The sequence below is a fragment of the Schistocerca americana genome, chromosome 3, assembly GCF_021461395.2.
Source record: "Schistocerca americana isolate TAMUIC-IGC-003095 chromosome 3, iqSchAmer2.1, whole genome shotgun sequence".
NCBI lineage: Eukaryota > Metazoa > Arthropoda > Insecta > Orthoptera > Acrididae > Schistocerca > Schistocerca americana.
Genome location: NC_060121.1, coordinates 704,789,235 through 704,809,293, shown reverse-complemented (window position 1 = coordinate 704,809,293; position 20,059 = coordinate 704,789,235).

The window sequence follows — 20,059 nt, the reverse complement described above, 5'->3', positions numbered from 1 at the left end:
AGTATGTTGCTTTTGTATCTTCATATGGGTGATTTAACCACTTTTATCTCTCCTCCATTCTATCTTTAACAGCCGATTGGCATTCATCGTCAAACTTTGTTTTCAAGTTTAGTTTGCCGTTCCAGTTCTTACTTTGCACTCTGGATAACCACGTCCTTCAATTGTGTCCATATTCATTCTACATTATCCGGGGCCTCTGTTCCCAAAAGCGAGGCAGTGACTCTATCTTGGTATCACTGCCTTACTTGGCTCATTTGAAAGTTTGTTCTTATCATGACAAACTATTCCTTCTTTTTTCCTTTGCCATTTTGTAGATAGTATTAGACAGATATTCAAAACTACTAAAAAGTGGTCAGAATTCATATCAGCACCATGGTACTTTCGTATTTGCTCGATGCATCCACAATGCCTTCGATACATCAACGCATGATCGGTCTGGTTTTTCATCTTACCATTTGGCGGCATCCATGTTGCTTTATGTATCTCTTTCCGTGGGAAGTAGATGCTACTAACATAAGCAAAATTTATCAGCCTAACACCGTTATCGTTGGTCACTTCGTGTAGGCTATTCGGCCCAAATTGCGTGACGATATTCATTTTCTTTTCCAATTTGTGCATTGTGATCACCCTGGACTAAGCGGATCGAATGTCGCGGTAGTCTGCCAACACTGTCCTCCAAATCAGTATAAAAGTTGTTCTTTATCTCATCATCCGTGTCCTCCAATGGTGCATGACAGTTAACAATGCAAATCTTGCATGGTGATGCCTTAAGAATAATCGCACAAATGCGATCATTTATTGGGATCCATTTACTAACTGCTGAGAACACCTTGTTGTGAATAGCAAATCCCACTCCAGAGGTCCAATTTGGCAGTTCCTCATTTGCTGCTGAATAATGTGCAGTGATCTCCGACCTTCATGATTCCTTCGAGGATTCTTGTTTCTTGTATAGCTGCTACGAGGCACTTATAGTTGCCTAGTACTGTGTCCAGTTGCTTCATTCCTCCAGTCATGATTGATCCAATATTACAAGCTCCAGCTCGCAAACCAAACGTTCCATTAATCATTCCATTGTCGTCAACATTTTGGTCAGGCTGGTACTTTCTTTTGCCTTTTTCTTTGATCTCATAATTTAAGGCTGGTAGGTTATCGACCTTCCGAACCTGAGCTCAGTGATGGGGCTGCCATCCACGATTCTGAGCCATTCAGTGTGTGATCAGAGTATCTTTCTCCTAGGTGAGTTGCCTTCACCATGGCTCAAAGACTCCCACCTACCCTTGGTGTCCTATGCCATTGTCCATCATTGGATCTTCCACCTTGGCCCGTTTCTCAACCCAAGGACATAAGCTATCTTAATGCCCTAATCTCTACCCGCTCATCCGCCCTCCAAGGATGCCGTTGGCATAGAAGAGGTGGACTCCTTAGCCTGGGAGTCTCCAGAGCCTCGTCAGTTTACAGCAGGGTTCACCACGTGCAGGTGAGGATGGCATTTGAATGAGAAATTCTCACCCCTTTTTAGCTTTATACAGTTTTTTTTTTTTTTGCTACTTTTCAGTAAATACGATACTTGGCATTTCTCTAGCAGAAGTCGTTATTTGCATTACCAGTAAATCTGAACTTATACTTATTTTGCTTTCCATATCGGCCCCCATAACTGTAAAACACATCAGACCTTTTCCTTGACACATCCCCCATACTTATACAAATTCTATTGGTTCCTTGTTTTCACGATTTCTTGTTTATTCAGCATTTTATTAGGTGGCGACTTGCCCGGCAGGGAGAATCTTGCAGGTTGGTTCTCTTACCATTAACTTAGACCTTACACATTTCTCTGTTTTCATATGTATGTGCATGAAAACAATAACTGGAAGAGACACCATTTATTTTGACATGTGTCCAGTGGCTCACATTCATTGGGTGGTCTGACCGCTGCAAACTGTAACTCAAACATTTTTTTTTTCATAACAAGAATTTGTGTCCTTTTTTGTATATAGCCCCTATGTATCTTATATCCACATATTTATGACGCTATTTTGTCTTTACTGATACCATGAAATGTGACATTTTTTATGAAGCTATGCTACTACACTTTGTCATTATTGCACATCCTATGCCAGATACTATTACTGTTGACATTTAATTTATGCTACTGCCTGATGAATTACTACTACATTTTTGTTAGGTTAGTCACACTTTGTATTTAGTGAGGTTGCTATGTTTCATTTATTCCTAGGCTTGTACTCTGTATTGCTATTTATATCTCTTGCACTTGAGCCGGCCGCGGTGGTCTAGTGGCTCTAGGCGCTCAGGCCAGAACCGCGCGACTGCTACGGTCGCAGGTTCGAATCCTGCCTCGGGCATGGATGTGTGTGATGTCCTTAGGTTAGTTAGGTTTAAGTAGTTCTAAGTTCTAGAGGACTGATGACCACGGATGTTAAGTCCCATAGTGCTCAGAGCCATTTGAACAATCTTTTGTGTCCTTCCCAGGAAAATCTGTCTTACCTTGTGCTAAATGAGTGGAGGTGTTTGTGGGAGACTGTCACAGAAGTTTTACACCTAAAAACATTTTTTTCACCATTCCTTATGGGACTGCATATGATACTGCCTTCTTATGTTAGCATGCATGACTTCTTTCTTTTCAGGTTACTAATCACATTTACAGGTTCCACTATTTCTCCAATTGACCCTCATATTTGCATATTTATCTCATGATTTACTGTGATATGTTAAATTTCCCAAGCCAGCAAGCTATATTGCACATAGTACTCCAGTCTTTATGCTTGCATAATCTATAATCATATTTTTTCTTTGATTTGACCATAGCAGTTCTTGACTCAAGGCGAATGATGATTGACTGTAAATCATTTTCTTCACACATAAAGTGCACTGCCCTTATCAATCATTCCCATATCCTTCCCTGTAGATACGTGCATTGTTAGAGATATAGGTCATTTTATAAATAGTTTTATAAATATTGTGTCTGTACTCACATGATACCATACTTTGATTCTGTGAATCTATTGGTTTAATATTTATTCATACAGGCTCTACAGAGCAGCACTTTTATATAATACTGCTAATTATGCACTTTTTTCTTGTAAAAGCCATGTCGAGTTACACATTCTCATTATGAATTATGTATAGACCTCTGAGTGCCATATGATATTATAGGTAAATGATATTTTATGATACTTTCTCAGCTTTGATGTTTATACTATGTCAAACTAGACCACCCTGAACCACAGTCTCATTTTTAATTGTTGACACCAGTACTTATTTCGTGTAGAAAGGCAACTTGGAGCCCCACTCTTTTTATAGCTATTAAGATCAGCATTTATCTATCTAGAAAGGCCATTTGGAGCCTCTGATCGATATTTTCTCTACAGCTGGTTTAGTTAGTAAGATCTGGAAGTATTCTAAGTACAAGGCCACCTGGAGCCATTCTGTTCTTGATTTTTCTGTTAGGTTTTCTTAAGTAATTATGTCTCAATATTGCATGTACAAGGTCTCTGAGAGCCACAGTATAACGTTATGAACCAGTGACGTTCTATGTAATGTTTGATTATTCTGTGTCTAAATGGCAGCCTGATGACACACTTAAGGATTTGTCTTATTCAGAGTTCACTTTCACTTTTTCCTATTCACTCTGATGTAAGGCATTGTTGCTTCATCCAGTCTAATTTCATTAGGATACTGAATTTTTTCTGATCAGATGGATTACTCGATGCTGACATAGGTAGAAGTGGTCATGTTCCACTACCTTATCTTTGCTACTTTTGATAACTTCCAGTCTCCTGTTCATGGAATTGGAGCAATTTACTACTGATATTCATACTTCAACATAGGTGACTCAATATGTTGTTTGGATCTTAAAAGAATCTCTACTATGAAGAGCAGTGATGATATCAGTCATCAAGTTACTGATATTGCGATAATCGCCAACTACAGTTGTTAATCTGTTACAAGCACCTATTGCATCTCTGCACATGACTGAGGAAAATAATATGGAGTTCAGATGTATTGATACACTGAATGCAATCCACATTGGTCACTACTCATTTGTTGAACCTGCACAAAACAAAAGGAAAAGGACTTTATCATGCCGTCACTTCAATATACTCATAGGCTGCAGCCATGCACCTTAGCATTATCAATTCTTTCGAATGTAATGAAGTTATACAGTTAGATAAATTTACCACACATTTGTTGTACAAGGTACTTCCAAATATGTGTCAAATTTGTTAAGACCTTTTGGAGGGTTTTGAATGGAGTATAGTGAGGCACATTTTTATGTCGCACCCGAATGTGAATTTATAATTGATGTATGTCTTTTATAGGCTTTATATCGCTGACTGTGTAAGACCGCATACACTGAGATACCGCTTCTGATCAGAGGTTATTATAGTGTTGGAGTAAGAGAGCGCTTGGCGCACAGTTGTAGGTAGCTATCTGTGAGGGAAAGACGATGGAGTAGGCCGTTTATGTGGTGTGCTGCGTAAAGTCACCAAGTGTTAGATTGATTTAGGTATGTCAGTATTGTTGAACATGGAGCAGAAGTGTTCATGCAAGCAAGGTAACATGTTAAATAATTATGATTTTGGTTTTTGCCATCGCGTTTATATAGATGAATTGGCTGATAATTGTTGAGTAACCCCAGAATGAACGTAAATTATTTTGATAAAGAGGCTAGTTTGATATTTCACTTTTGTAATGCTTCTATGATTTGTTAACAGAGCTATATGTAATTTGATGATTGGCATTTATGTTGGATCAGTGAGGTTAGATAATACTTGCTGATTAATTCTAATTGTTTTTGAGTCAATTGTCAGTAATGTAACTTCAATTGTCAGATGTTTTTGAAAAGCCAAGCTTAACTTGCAATATAATTTTGCTAAAAAAATCAGTGTTAGTATCTCACCACCTCCCAGTCGAGGTCATATATTTTTCAAAGAAGTTGGATTTTATTAAATGTTCTCGTTTATCAGCCAAAACAATTTCATGTGCATTTCAAAGTATTATGGGCAGCATTGCACACTACAGAGCCTGTAGCTAGAATTCATATTTTTTTAATGAAAGACCAGAATATATCGCATTATTCCATTGCTGCTTTAGGTAAGACAATTTAATTTATTTGTTATGTGCACAGGGACCAAGGTTATCAGTTTTGAACAGGGCCAGACGATTCAGTGCCTAAGGGCCTGAATGTATTTTGCAATGCCTGTATTTCTTTATTGGTATTGTAAGTTGCATTGCCCAATCAATCCGTGTAAAGTTTTGTTAACAATAACACAGAGTAAGCACACCACCTGCAGTTACAACACACTCCACGATAGTTCGAGTTCAGTACCCATTCCACAGATCAAACATTCATTCAATGTAATCTTTAAAACTTAATTTTTTTTAAAAAGTTTGTTACAACGCGAAGTCATTTGGTCGTCTATTATCACTGATTATTGTGGGGACGATTATATCAAATTTTCTCGAATAACGAGGAAATATGCTGCTGTGGACGACTTTAATAATTATTCTTGTAGTAGTTGTTAAGCAACATTTATACAGAGTGTTCGAAAATCACCGTTACAAACTTCTGGGACCTGTAGGGCGGAACGAGTGCATAAGATTTTGAATAAGAACCCATGTCTGGAAATGTCATCCAAAGATGCTGCAGAGCGTCAAAGTTATAGGCGCCGACGGTTGTAAATGTACGTAAGTACAGGAAGATATTGTGAGGTGGTAGTATGCCAAAACAAGAAAAAGTGTCCAGTAAATATGAGTTCTAGAATGCACACCTTAAGAGCTATGAGCACTTGCTCAACAGAGGAGATGCGTTTCACACCAGCGAAGTTGAACAAGTTCTCATAGCTACTTGGGTGTACATTTTAGAGCCCATGTTTACTTGACATTTTTTCTTTATTTGGTCCCACACTACCACCTCTGAAAGTTGCATACGCTACAATCTTAGCAGGAACAGTACCGGTACATGTATTCCAAAGTCAGAGGTATCAGAACTGCTTTCGCTTACAACCTTCGATTCGTTCGTTTCCGAACCAGCGACCCGTACCTCAAATAGATACAATTATCCTTCTCCATCATCCTTGAAAGTCTGTAACATCAACACATAATCATCCAGCATTTACGCACATTAACGTATGCCGGAGTCTATAGCTGTGATACTCTACAGCGTCTTTCGATGATGTTTCCGGTCATGGGTCCCTATTCAAAATATTATGCACTCACGACCCCCACAACTCCTAAGAGTCTGTAGCGGGAATTTCCGAACAATTTGTATAAAAAGAATATATCGGATCACGTAATTCTGAGAGAATTATATTAGGAAACGAGACACTAAAAGTAATTAATGAGTTTTGCTATTTGGACAGCAAAATAACTGATGGTGACCGCACTGGAGAGGATATAAAATGTAGACCGATTGTCAAAAGGAAAGCGTTACTGAAGAGTAAGGAAGTCTTTTCTGAATGTTTTTGTGTTAGGTGTAGCCCTGTATGGAAGCGGAATATGGATGATAAACAATTTAGACAAGAAGCGAATAGAAGCTTTTGAAATGTGGTGCTACTGAAGAATGCTGAAGCTTAGATGGGTAGATCACGTGACTAGTGAGGAGGTACTGAATATAGTTGGGGAGAAAAGAAATTTGTGGCACAAATTGACGAGAAGAAGGGATTGGTTGATAGGACACATTCTGGGGCATCTAGGGACCACCAGTTTCGTACTGGAGGGAAGAGTGGGCGGTAAAACTCTTAGACTAAGACTAAGCGAGCAGAGTCACAAGGATGTGGTTGCAGTTTATTCGGAGATGAAGAGGTTTCCACACGATACTGTAGTATGGAGAGATGCATCAAACCAGTCTTCGGACTGAAGACCACAACACCAGCTCGATCACTTGTATTAGGTTGGTGCGTAAGTTCGTAGCGTTTTTCGATAAGCTTAGTAAATAGACAAGATAGAAATAACAGAGACTTTAGTCATCAATTATAAATTCTTCTTCACTATTTGCAGCAGTGTGCTTACGATGCGGTAACTTTTCGATTCTGCTCTGTTAAAATAACGTGGTTTTGAAGCCTTGTTCGGAGTGCATTTTTGTTCAATCAGATGCATAACATTAACTTTCATTGATATACATAGGTCTTTGCACGGGGAGTTGCTGCTTTATTTGGGCTCAATCATTCCTTTCTTTTCCTTGTGTTGGCATAAATACACTATTTCTTGTCAGCAGTAACGATACAAGATAGGAGTGGTTGTTCATGAGCCAATTAACGACGAGCAAGCAGAGATGCACATATGGCCACATGCAGATTTTTGTGATTTCGGCTTAGAGAATGCGGGACCCATATATCCGGTTTTTGAACCTTCTCCACTGCATAAAAATGTCGCTCGATGGTGGAATGATTTCAGTTCATCACTTTCACCAGATCTCGAGTACACTGGCGTTGATCATTTTGGATTAATTCGTCTTCCTGAACGTCGAGAGTCACTAGTAGCACTAATGACATTGTCCCCATACACGACGCAAATGTTTCTGGATGCCTCCTCCGCTGCCACCCCTCTAATGAAATCCGTTTTATCCACTTGCCACTTCATTTTCTAGCGTCCACCGCTCCAGTCACTGTCCCCAAATGACGAAATGTCCGTATGTAAACTCAAATAGCAACAGTGAACTACAAATAAAAAAATGACAATCTATAAATGAACACATAGCCACCGGAAAACAAACAAGGAAACACAAACACTATGAACTTATGCACCAGTGTAATATTTCATGTACTGCATTCGACGTTTTTATAAGTCGTGGGGTTGTGTGCAGTATGACTGGGTCGTAGAAATATGTCATACGGTCAACGCCCGCAAGGGTAAATATTTCTGTCTTTCTACGACAGCTACCCTCTCAGGCGCCCGTTCTATAAACTGCACGTCAACAGACTCCAGGGCATAATACGGAATAAAATCCAAACATTCAGAAACGAACAATGGGGACAGAAACTCGCTCGGCTGGATACCACACGTCCTGGCGTGTGGCAGCTGGCCAGACACTTCACCAGGGAGAAACATTACATTCCCACGTTACAAGGACCAGACGGCCCAGCCTACTCCGCGACGGAGAAGGCAGAGCTTATGGCCACAACACTTGCAGCGTCCTTCATGCCGAATCTGGTTCCTTCAGACCCAGCATTCACACTTGAAACGGACCAGGAGGTTACACGACTTGTAGCCCAGCCCTCGCGCGACGAAATCAGACGTGCTAGCACAAATGAAGTCACATGGGCTATCAAGCACACCAACGCTAGAAAAGCCCCTGGGCCTGATGGCATTCAAAACCGTGTCCTCCAGGAGTTCACGGATAAAGCCGTAGAATACCTCACACACCTAACGAATGCCATCCTGACACACCAACACTTCCCTGACTTTTGGAAGGCGGCCAAGGTCCTGATGTTCAGGAAGCCAGGGAAAGACCACTCCCTCCCACAAAATTACCGACCCATCAGTCTGCTGTGCTCGCTCAGCAAGATTGTTGAGAAGGTAGTACTAAAACGTATCACTAGGCATTGCATCGCCAACGACACCCTAAGACCGGAGCAATTCGGCTTTAGGAATCACCACTCGACAACACAACAACTCCTCCGCGTAGTCGAACATATAACACACGGCTACAACATGAACAAAGCCACAGGGGCCGTGTTCCTAGACATCGAAAAGGCTTTCGATCGTCTCTGGCACATCGGACTCATACGCAAACTAAGCGAAGCTGGTTTCCCAGACGGACTCGTACGTCTCATACACTCATATCTCACGAACAGATGTTTTAACACTAACGTGCAGGATAAACAATCAACACAACACGGTATCCAAGCTGGAGTACCCCAAGGAAGCATTCTGGGGCCCATCTTATTTAACCTGTACATTAATGACTACCCAGCGACACGAAACACGACGTTAGCCGTCTACGCGGATGACACAGCCATCCTCGCGCAAGACTGGAAACCGTCGAACATCAACTCACGAATACAGACAGCACTCAGAACAGCTGAGCCTTGGCTGGAGCGATGGCGTATTAAAGTAAACGTCGACAAGTGCGAAGCAGTTCTGTTCACACGCAGACCGAAACTACTGCGCAAACACCAACACTGTAGACCGATAACACTACATACACGCCCAATACGTTTCCGAGAGAAAGTCAGATACCTTGGTGTCTGGCTGGACCGGAAACTTACATGGGGGGACCACATCGAATACGTTGCCAACCGAGCGCACGCGAGGCTCAAACAGCTCTACCCAATGCTCAACAGGGAAAGCACACTGAATAGGAGGGTGTCGAGGTCCTTATACATGACACTGATTAGACCTCTGATGACGTACGCAGCTCCCGTCTGGGGATATGCAGCTCCCACACGACTGCGCCGCCTGCAGATCATACAGAACAAAGTGCTACGAATCATTAGCAATGCTCCACGCTACACACGCACCGTGGATCTTCACCATGAATACCGCCTTGATACCCTCAAGGAAGTATTCAAGAAACACACCACACGACTATACAGGAACTCGAGACACTCGAACAATCCTTTCATCCTCACTCTGGGAAACTACGATCACAACCACAGGTGGAAACACAAGCGACCAAAGACACTGCTAGCTAGGGCATAACCACCTATGGTAAACTAACATACGCAAACAGCGACAAACGTCGGTAAGCCCCTGCATATCAGCAATACTGACTGGCAACTACCAGCTGCTATTAGAGCCGACCAACAGGCCACAGCAGGGACACCGACGAGCTCGCCCACAGACGCACGAACAATCTCCCAACACTCCCTCACATTGTGCCTCCGGTATATGACCTATCGGACACAAGACCGATAACAAACATAACTGTTGCAGGTTGCAGGATGCTGAACGAGGACTCTGTACCAGCACCCAGCGCCAGCCGCCGAGCAGCACAAACGCACAACGTCAAGGTATCGACATGCATGATACCCACTACTAACAAAGCCTATCCTTGCACAACCTATCGCAGGCAGCAAGACAACCGCTACTGCTCTTGCCGCCCGATCTAACTTTCGCAGAGGTTTTTTTCCCTTGGCTCTTGCCTTGGCACTTTTTTTCCTCTGCCCTTCAAACCGCTACCCTTCGTCAGATTTCGACCAATCTATCTCCAGATGAGCGCGTATTAATGGTTAATCCTAACCAGACGTACGCAAACATCGCAGTACCCACATCCTGCGACACCTCACTTTAGTGAATACTAACCCTTATGCAGAGATGGCAGTAGACCTTTTGTGTTGGCCATCATGCCGGTGTGGGCGTGGAGGGGCTCCACCTCTTGTGTTAGCTACCCTCTCAATCTTCAAGCATTGTGCTATTTGTCACAACAGTCACGAAAGACTGTGAGTCTCTTGCAGGTGCTCGTAGTTACGCATTGCTCCCAGTTTACAAATATATCAGATTCAACGCAGCTGAACGACTAAACTTAGATGATCAAAGGTCAGTGTCGCTGTTGTGCAATAAAATTAATAATAATTGTGAATACAGTTTACTGGTCATGAATTCTGGCGTGAGATGGGTGTGTAGCATTCGCTTTTTGGTTTGTGTTAGTCCTTCTCATGCCTGCCTCCCTAGCAGTTTAGCAGTCTACCTGTCAGAACCGTCTAGTAAGCCTGTAGACCGTACAAGAATTGGTCATAAAGTTTTAACTCGTCACATCGGAAAAATAAAGTTAGGTAATTAATTGTTTGTTTCTTTTCAGGTATATGTGTGCGGCCCATGTAACCATTCAAATCTTCGTGCCACAGCCGTTAGTACACCTCTAGAGGATCCAAATCAACATGGCACTGGCCATTGACAGAGTGGAGTACCGCGCGGTGATTCTTTTTCAGCATTTGAAGGGAAAAGCGCTGCAACAACCTATGCTGAGTTGCTGGGAATTAACAGTTTAAGTGCACAATCACGTGACTCTGGTCAGGTGGCGCAGACACCCAGTACAGTCAAACAGTTGAAAATGACAAAGAACGAAGTGGCAAACTGATCTCCCTTTGAAGAACCAGAAGCCGCAGCGGTGAAGGTCCTGGTACTCGAGGGCCGCCGTATCTCAATATACGTAATGTGAATAAGGTGATAGTAATGCGCGGACATATTCTTTAATATTTTGTAATTTTTATCATTATTGTTGTTTTAACATGTCAAAGATCGCTACTTTCCATATTTCGCGACTGCTTAAATCCATTCAAAAAGCCGGACTGAGGCGGCAACGGAAATGTTGCAGATGTGTCAGGCCAGTCCAGATGACATCTTTAGTCATCTTATCACCACGGACGGACGATCGCTGCGTGGCTCACAATGACCCCGAGACGAGTGGAAATACATAGATTCATCACCAATGAAAAATGTGAAGACCCAACCATCATCAGGAAACGCTATGCTGATTGTATTTCAGGAGTGCCCTGGTGGTGGCACTGATTAATGATTTCCGAGATGGAACGTTTCCTAAATGCAGATTCATGTCAGCAAGGTATCCGCGGTCACTCATTGTTAACACTGTAAACGCGCCGGACTGTAAGGTGACTGTGTAGAAACCGACTAACACATGCACCAACTACTGAAGAATGATTTTTTTTGTTTGTCTTTGTTTGGAGGCTATAGTATCCGCTCCATCCCGGATATTGATATGAATAGACTCTATCTAGTAGCGGCCAAAGACAGTAATTCATAGGCCGCAAGAAGACGATACAGATTCGGTTCTTATCGCTGCTAGATATGAACATTTTTCTATGCTCATCTAATTTTTTCTCGACAGCACACGGTGAGTTCATATATCCTCTACCCTCTTTTGGCTGCGCCATATTACAGACATGTCTACATGATAGTACTTGAATGGCTCAAATGGTTAAAATGGCTCTGAGCACTATGGGACTTAACATTTGAGATCATCAGTCCCCTAGAACTTAGAACTTCTTAAACCTAACTAATCTAAGGACATCACACACATCCATGTCCGAGGCAGGATTTGAACCTGCGACCGTAGCGGTCGCGCGGTTCCACACTGAAGCGCCTAGAACCGCTCGACCACACCGGCCGGCGTACTTGGATGGCAACTTTCACCATGGGAGAGAGATTTTTCAATTAAAAATGAAAAGTTAAATTTAAATGTTTAAGTCCTTTCATTATAGCTGTTATTGAACATGCTTTACTATGGACTTTTGTGTCTTTCATGTAATACTAGCTAGTACCTGTCGCGTTGCTGCCACAGAAAAAATAATTGTGGAAATATCGTTTGAAATGTGAAAGAGTCATCATGTTGAGATAGGTACGATTGAAAGAATGATATTTATTTTATTGACGATAGTGAATATATTTATTGGTTGGTTGATTTGGGTGAGCGGACCAAACAGCGAGGTCATCAGTCCCATCGGGCTAGGGAAGGATGGGGAAGGAAGTCGACCGTGCCCTTCCAAAGGAACCATCCCGATTTAGGCTGGCAAATGGTGGCTCTGAGCACTATGGGACTTAACATCTATGGTCATCAGTCCCCGGAACTTAGAACTACTTAAACCTAACTAACCTAAGGACAGCACACAACACCCAGCCATCACGAGGCAGAGAAAATCCCTGACCCCGCCGGGAATCGAACCCGGGAACCCGGGCGTGGGAAGCGAGAACGCTACCGCACGACCACGAGATGCGGGCCCCGATTTAGGGAAATCGCGGGAAACCTAAATCAGGATGCCCGGACGCGGGTTTGAACCACCATCCTCCAGAAGATATTTATTGAAATTGAATGATATGTAAAGGATACATGATATTAATTTTATTTTGTTGACTTTGTTATGTAACTGATTTAGCGTAGATAATATTTTTTTTTTATTTTTCCGTCTTCAGCGAAAACAAATAAATTTCTTGGCTGTCACACTCGCGAGCATGCAACATACAACAAGAATTTTCCAAATTCAATCCACACACTTGCAGTGGTTGACCTTGTGCGTTGTTGATGGTCATCGAGAGTGCAAATCGAATGTGAAACTGCAGTCGTGAGAAATAAAATGACATGTCGGTGGGAATGATGGGAATGTGTGGAATGAGAACATATTCTCCTTTCGACTTTTCGTTAAGAACATTTGCATCGATGACATTTGGCATCAGTTTCTTCACAGCAAGTCTTGTTCTATTACACAGTCGGGGTGCATTAATGTTCCGCAAGAGAGTAATTGGCACAACGACTTTGAGTGACAATTTGTGCGATGGCAAACCATGAAGAGCCAAGAAATTAAAAACTCTGTGGGATAATTAACGACTTAGTCCGCATTCATGACGCTGCCACTTGATATGTTGGTAAATGACTTGCCTGCAATTTGTTCTTAAATTGTTTAGTTGATTGCTGTAACGTCGGCGTGCTTCTTTTTCCGACAGAATAGGAGGTTCACGAAGTCATTTATGATTTTTATAATTGGTGACAGTTCGCGGAAAATCTTTCTGAATAAGTGGTTCGATGGATGGGTCAATGACACAAAAGTTAAATGGAAATGAAATGCATTTTGATGTAGCATCAACTGGTACTTTTCCTTCACCAATGTTCAATAGTTGTTTTGAAAATGTGGCTGGCGACGCATCGAACTGCAAATGTACGTGCGTATTGGTCTTTAAGGTGAGGTTTTCTTTCACTGGAAGAGTTTGAAGTTGCCATATAATAAAATAACAGCGCCACCGAACGGTTGTGCGTCTGATCGTAAATCTTTACGAGTTCGATGAAGCGCTTCAAGCCATTTCATATGAGCCATGGTGCATTCGTTCCAGAAAATGACCTTGCATAGTATCATAACTTGAGCCACGGCAGAACTTTAAAAATGACAAATGCACAACCAATGGCAATCGTCGAGCATCTAATAGTGTAGCCGCAACGCATGATGAAGCAGGAGCCAAAACAATTCCATTCTAAGATTGAAGGTGAGGCAATAGCAAACTGAAGAGGCAATTTGACACGGAATTTGTAATTTTGTGGAATTTGTAATTGTGTCGTAGGCTAATTTTTGTTCTGCAAGCAAAAGTTGCTCGTTTAATTCAACAAATGCAAGAAAATCATTGGCATCGTACTGCTGTTCACGTACTAAATCGACATCATAAACGCCAAATACAGAAAGTTCTGGCGCAATCATGCCAAGATGAATTAGCTTTTTGTTGTTGATGGTTAAGCGTATGTCCTCGATTTCGATCGAAGCTTGATCGAAAACATTGTTTGAAAAATCGGTGGAACTGTCGTTGCTAAGGATAAGAACACAGTGTAGAATTTGTTCGCTCAAATCCTTTCTGTATTTTACTCACAAATCTTTAGAGTTCGATGGCGAACATGGAGCCAAAATGATGGGAATAATGTTCGAATTTGTCGCGGAGACAAATACGTACGTCAGCGTTGTTTCCCAGTGTTGGCAAGCTTCTCTGTACGTCTGGCATTCTATGCCATCAACCGTTTTCAACTTTGCGAATGAATTTGGACCTTTGACATTAACCAAGAGCGTTACCAAATAGTAACACTCGGCATTATTTTGACGTGTAGAGTGGAGCGCGGTAAATTGCTTTTTTATAAACCGCATTGGTCGAATAGAAGGGAGAGTGAGCTTGGTTTATAATGACCGAGGGAGGTTCGTATTCAGTTGCTGTTCAGTCGCGTTAATGCAATGAATACGCGAGGAGCTCTCAGTTTGTGTTGAAGTGTGCTTTCGAATTCACACTCGGTAATATCAGTGCAGCGTGCCTTTCGTTTGCTATTTGCAGTACCCCCACGCGGCCGTTTTCCTGACGGCAATCAATTTTACATTGGGTAAATGCGTTCAGAACAAGAGGGGATGTGTCATCTGTACGAAGAGGATCTGAGAGAAGCGTTACAACACCACAAAATGTCGAACGAGTTAGAGAAGCAGTACTGCAATCTCCGAAACGCTCAGCTCGAAAACATGCACTTGCTCTTGGCACTTCAAGACGTTCTCATTACCGGATTCTTCATAATGAACTGAATTTTCACCCGTATAAAATGTGCGTGGTCCAGCAATTGTCAGCACGGGATTAGGTAACACGAAGAACATCTTGTGAAGACATGTCTGCAACCGTACCCTGTGGTGCAAATGTGTTCGTTTCTTATGAGGCACATTTTAACTCCAGTGGGTGTATAAACAAATGGAGTATGCAGTACTGGAGTAACACGAACCCCAGGCAAATCCATCAGAGAAACCTGTACTCACAGCGCGTTACTGTGTGACGCGCCATATCACGAGTAGGCATCATTGGCCCTTATTTTTTTTCCAGGAAAATCGTCATGCTGTGACTGTGAATCCGGATTGTTACTTAGCTATGCTGCAAGAGTTTTTCCAGCCGGCTTTCGAGGCAATGCAGTTACAGGATGCCTGGTTTCAACAAGAGGGTGACACTGCACACACAGAGGGGATTACCATGAATTTTTTGAGGAAAACGTTTCCTGGAAGGCTAACCTCTCGGATGGGGCATCTCAACTGCGACCGTTTCAACACCCTGAATGACGTACAGAATAATATTGAGGCTGAAATTGCAAGAACACTAGAAGACATGCTTGAAATAGTGCATGAGAATTTCAGAAAACGACAGCGGCAGTATGTGGATTGTAAAGGTAGACATTTGCCAGATATGCTGTTTAACCCAGGTAATTAGTAACCTCCATTATTGTCCAATATGAGAAAAATAAAATTTTAAGCTTCTAAGTGTCCATTAATTTTATATTTCATTCCCAAATCAGTAATTTACCGCACTCCACCCTGTCCTGTGTAAATACATTACACGAATACAGATTTTGATATTATTCAATACGCGCATGCCTTACTATCTATAGTACTCTGTAACTTCTGTGCACAGTAATATATTGGAAAATACATCTTCTTCACACAGCACAAAAAAATGCTGTGAATGTTGGAGACCCTGGTTCAGGACAACATTGTCTACAGTGTCTGCCGCGAAATATACTCTTCGTCCATTTTCGAGATGAACGCTGAGATGAGCAACATTGGCATGACGACTGTGAATGTGGAAACTCAAAATAGGCCAAACAGCCTCGTTGCTGTTGATATACAGATCTGTTTGAAATTTAGCCCGCATCTCGTGGTCGTGCGGTAGCGTTCTCGCTTCCCACGCCCGGGTTCCCGGGTTCGATTCCCGGCGGGGTCAGGGATTTTCTGCTGGGTGTTGTGTGCTGTCCTTAGGTTAGTTAGGTTTAAGTAGTTCTAAGTTCTAGGGGACTGATGACCATAGATGTTAAGTCCCACAGTGCTCAGAGCCATTTTGTTTTGTTTGAAATTTACTCACTTCATCGTTGCACGTATCAGGTCTACCAATACTGACTGTTGCCATATCGCTGCCTTTGTTGTCGTATTTGCATATACATGTGATCGATTTGACGGAATGTCTATATTACACGTTGATATGAGCTTTAAATGTTTTCGATAACAAAGGAGAATATTTCACAAACCATCTGTTGTCGATTTCGATGTCAACATTTCTTATTCTTGTTGTTTTTTGATCACCATCTTCTGGTTTTCGGCATCTTTATTGTGGATATCCGTTATAACCAGTGCGTGTTACATGAGCAAAGTCATTGGGATAGCTTTTCGTGCATTTGTCATCTACCGTGCAAGGAAATTGTGGATTCATTGCTTCACATGGTCCATACACCATGGTTTTCGTCACAATACCGAACAATAGTGGATCTTCTTCAGGATTAGGAATTTCTGCACAAATGACATCATCAATTTGAACTACACGTTCTTTAGTTTTGAGCCATATGAGACCATGAGCATGTGGAAGTCCTCACTTCTGCCATTCAATTCGCATATATCCAGCAGCGAGTCTCACCATAAATGCGATGCTCCACAAGAAAGTCCATCAATTTTTTGCTAGAATATTCGTGCAGTTAAATCGTGTCCATCGGATGGACGCTGACTGGGCAATAGAAGTTTTATCTCGTCCCGTTCTGGATTGCATGTAAATGTGATGAAAAAGTCGGGGCGGCCTTATGAATGCACGTATGTCATGGCATCTTGTCCATACTCATGCATATGCGGTGGGCTGCCATTGAACGTTGCTGGAAGTAAGACCTTATTGTCAATTCTGGAAACATTTACACCGTTTGAAATTGCATCTCGTAAATGAATGTGTTCTTCTGAACGCAAAGATGTCTGATTTAAGCAAATGAATAATAAATGTTCGATATTCAGTTTTGGCATACATGTCTACCACGTATTGATGAAATAGTTGGTGGCACTGCGGAATATGATTTGTTTCATTCTGAGGTATCACTGTTCGATATGAATAACAATCCATAGCTGATACTTTTTTATTGAATTGTTCACCTGTAAGAATAAAGAAAAATTTGGAGTAGAGAAATGAAAATTACACTCACGAATGTATGATAGTTAAATGAAAATAATATTTCCGATTCATGAAATGAAATAAAGATAACTGTATTTGCCTGTAATTGGATTAGTTTGCGTAATACTGAAGTGATATCCGTTCTGTCCTTCCCAAAAAAGTTATGGGATACTGCAGTGCAGCGTATGATCAATGTATTTCAGCGACACGTTGAACTGTATTATTCTGTCGCTGAAGAAGTACGTCATGCGTTGCGCGTTCTTCGCCAACTATGACAATTGCAACGTCATTGATGATACGTGCGTTGTAGTGCTCGGCATACTGTCTCAGTGATGTTTTGTCGGCTCGCATTTGAACTGCGTAATTATCTGCCAATAAGTTGTCAATTGAAATTCTGAATAATTTTATAAATGAATTTTGTTGGTGGAAAAATGTTTAGAAATTGGACAGGACAGAATGTGGCATTTGGTACCTGAAATTGCATCGTAGCGTTGATCAACTTGTGCATTATCGTCACTCATAATGTAGATTTGTAGAAATTTGAAGTTCAGGTTCGGAAACTGATAGAAATGAAACAAAACGGTGATATATTTTTCTTTGAGTTTTGAAAGTTGGGATGCATTGATCTTGGAAAACATTTTCAGCAACAAAAGATGTCATTTGAAACGCTGAATTATGTTTGTGAATGCTCTGCAAGAAGTGTTTGGGATCAGGTGAGTCGCCTGAAAGCAATGACAACAATGGATGAAGTGGCGGAAGTAACGTCGGCGATTTCACTTTTCCATTCGTGCAATACTTTCCTGGTGTTTCATTGTTGAACTTAAGTGAACTGCAACGTCCACATACCGTCTCCATTTAGCCGATATTTACAGTAGCATCCAAACTACACTGGTGTCCAAAATTAAAGCAACAAAGTGAAATTTTTCAAGGTTGTGTTAATTTTGCCACAAAATAGTATAAACAGGTGGTAGCAAAGAAGAAACAATATAAAAGACACAGAATGTAATCAACTACAACAAGCAAACGGTAGACAAAAATGTGCTTTGTTTCCCTTTTTCCAACGGGTTTGGACACACACTCTGACAACTGGTTAATTTGCTCACTGTGTGGTGTGACCATCTCTGGCACCAATACAGGACTGACAACGACGGGACAAGCTGTGAATGATGTCATCAATCTCATTTTGAGGCAACAGCGTAGATTCTTCCTGCAGAGCTGCTCACAAGTCTTGGAGGGTGGCTCCTGTACGCTGACGTGATGCAACCTGTCTCCCTAGTGCACCACAAACATGCTCTACGGGATTCAAAACGGGAGACCAAGCTGGCCACGCCATGTGTGCAATATCTTCCATTTCCAAAAAAAAAAAAAAAACAAACAAACGTCGACCACCCATGCTCTATGAAGTAGAGCAATATCGTCCCTCAATACGAAGTCTGGGCCCACACCACCTCGCAACAACTGCACATGAGATCCCAGGATCTCCTCACGGTAGCTGAAAGCAGTTAAACCTTGCTGATTCACCCGTACAATTTGATGAAGGGGTGTTCGAGTGGTCAACTTAATCCCTGCCCACACGATTAGGGATCCTCTTCGTTATCGTCGTCGCGCGGGATTAGCCGAGCAGTCTAAGGCGCTGCAGTCATGGACTGTGCGGCTGGTCCCGGCAGAGGTTCGAGTCCTTCCTCGGGCATGGGTGTGTGTGTTTGTCTTTAGGATAATTTAGGTTAAGTATTGCGTAAGTTTAGGGACTGATGACCTTAGCAGTTAAGTCCCATAAGATTTCACGCAAATTTTTTTCGATATCGTCCCGAAATCGTGTTCCACGCGTCCTCCAGATGCGAATCCGTAGAGAGCCACTCCCACACCAAACCGAGACTCCTCTGTGAAAAGAACATTAGCCCACTTATCGAACGTCCAGGTGGCATGTTGACGGCTCCATTCTAGACGTTCCCTTCTGTGAAGACACGCCAGAGGTAAACATACAGCACTTCTCCAACAGTAAAGGCCACTCTGCTGAACCTTCTGTTTACCGTTTGCCTGGAAACAACACGTCCAGTGGCTGCGGCGTCAGATGCCACTTTTCGTGCAGTACTAAAATGGTACCGTCGTGCACTTATAGCCAAATAACGGTTCACTCTTTCTGATGTCACACGTGGTCAGCCCTGCACTGATCTTCGGGATCCAGCTTTGATCTTTATAAACTGTCGCCTCATCCGAGAAACAACAGAGCGATTCACATTATGCCGTCGGGCCAGTTTGCGACTCTGCTGCTTCCATTCTTCCTACGGCCCTCCACAGCAGAGAGCCTGTAGGTGTTTTCTCTGTACTATGAGGCATCGTCTGAGGCTGTACACAGCGAGTTTGGATGTGTGACTAACCTACAAACATTATCCCGCTTGGTAGGTGCCCTGACGTCATTGTTGGCGTGATTGTCCGTTGACCGGAATGCCATCTTTCGTGCAGAACACGATCGTAACGATATCTATTGACAGTTTGTATGCTTATATCGTGAATTATAGTGTGTTTAAAATTGGTTGCAACTTTTGATGTTTGGCTGACTGGAGAGGGACGTGACACCGTTGCCCAGGTAACACCAATGCCGAGCTGGCTTTTCCCTACCATGCCGCCTGCGGTTCTGCTGGTAAATCACCAATGTTGTCACACCATG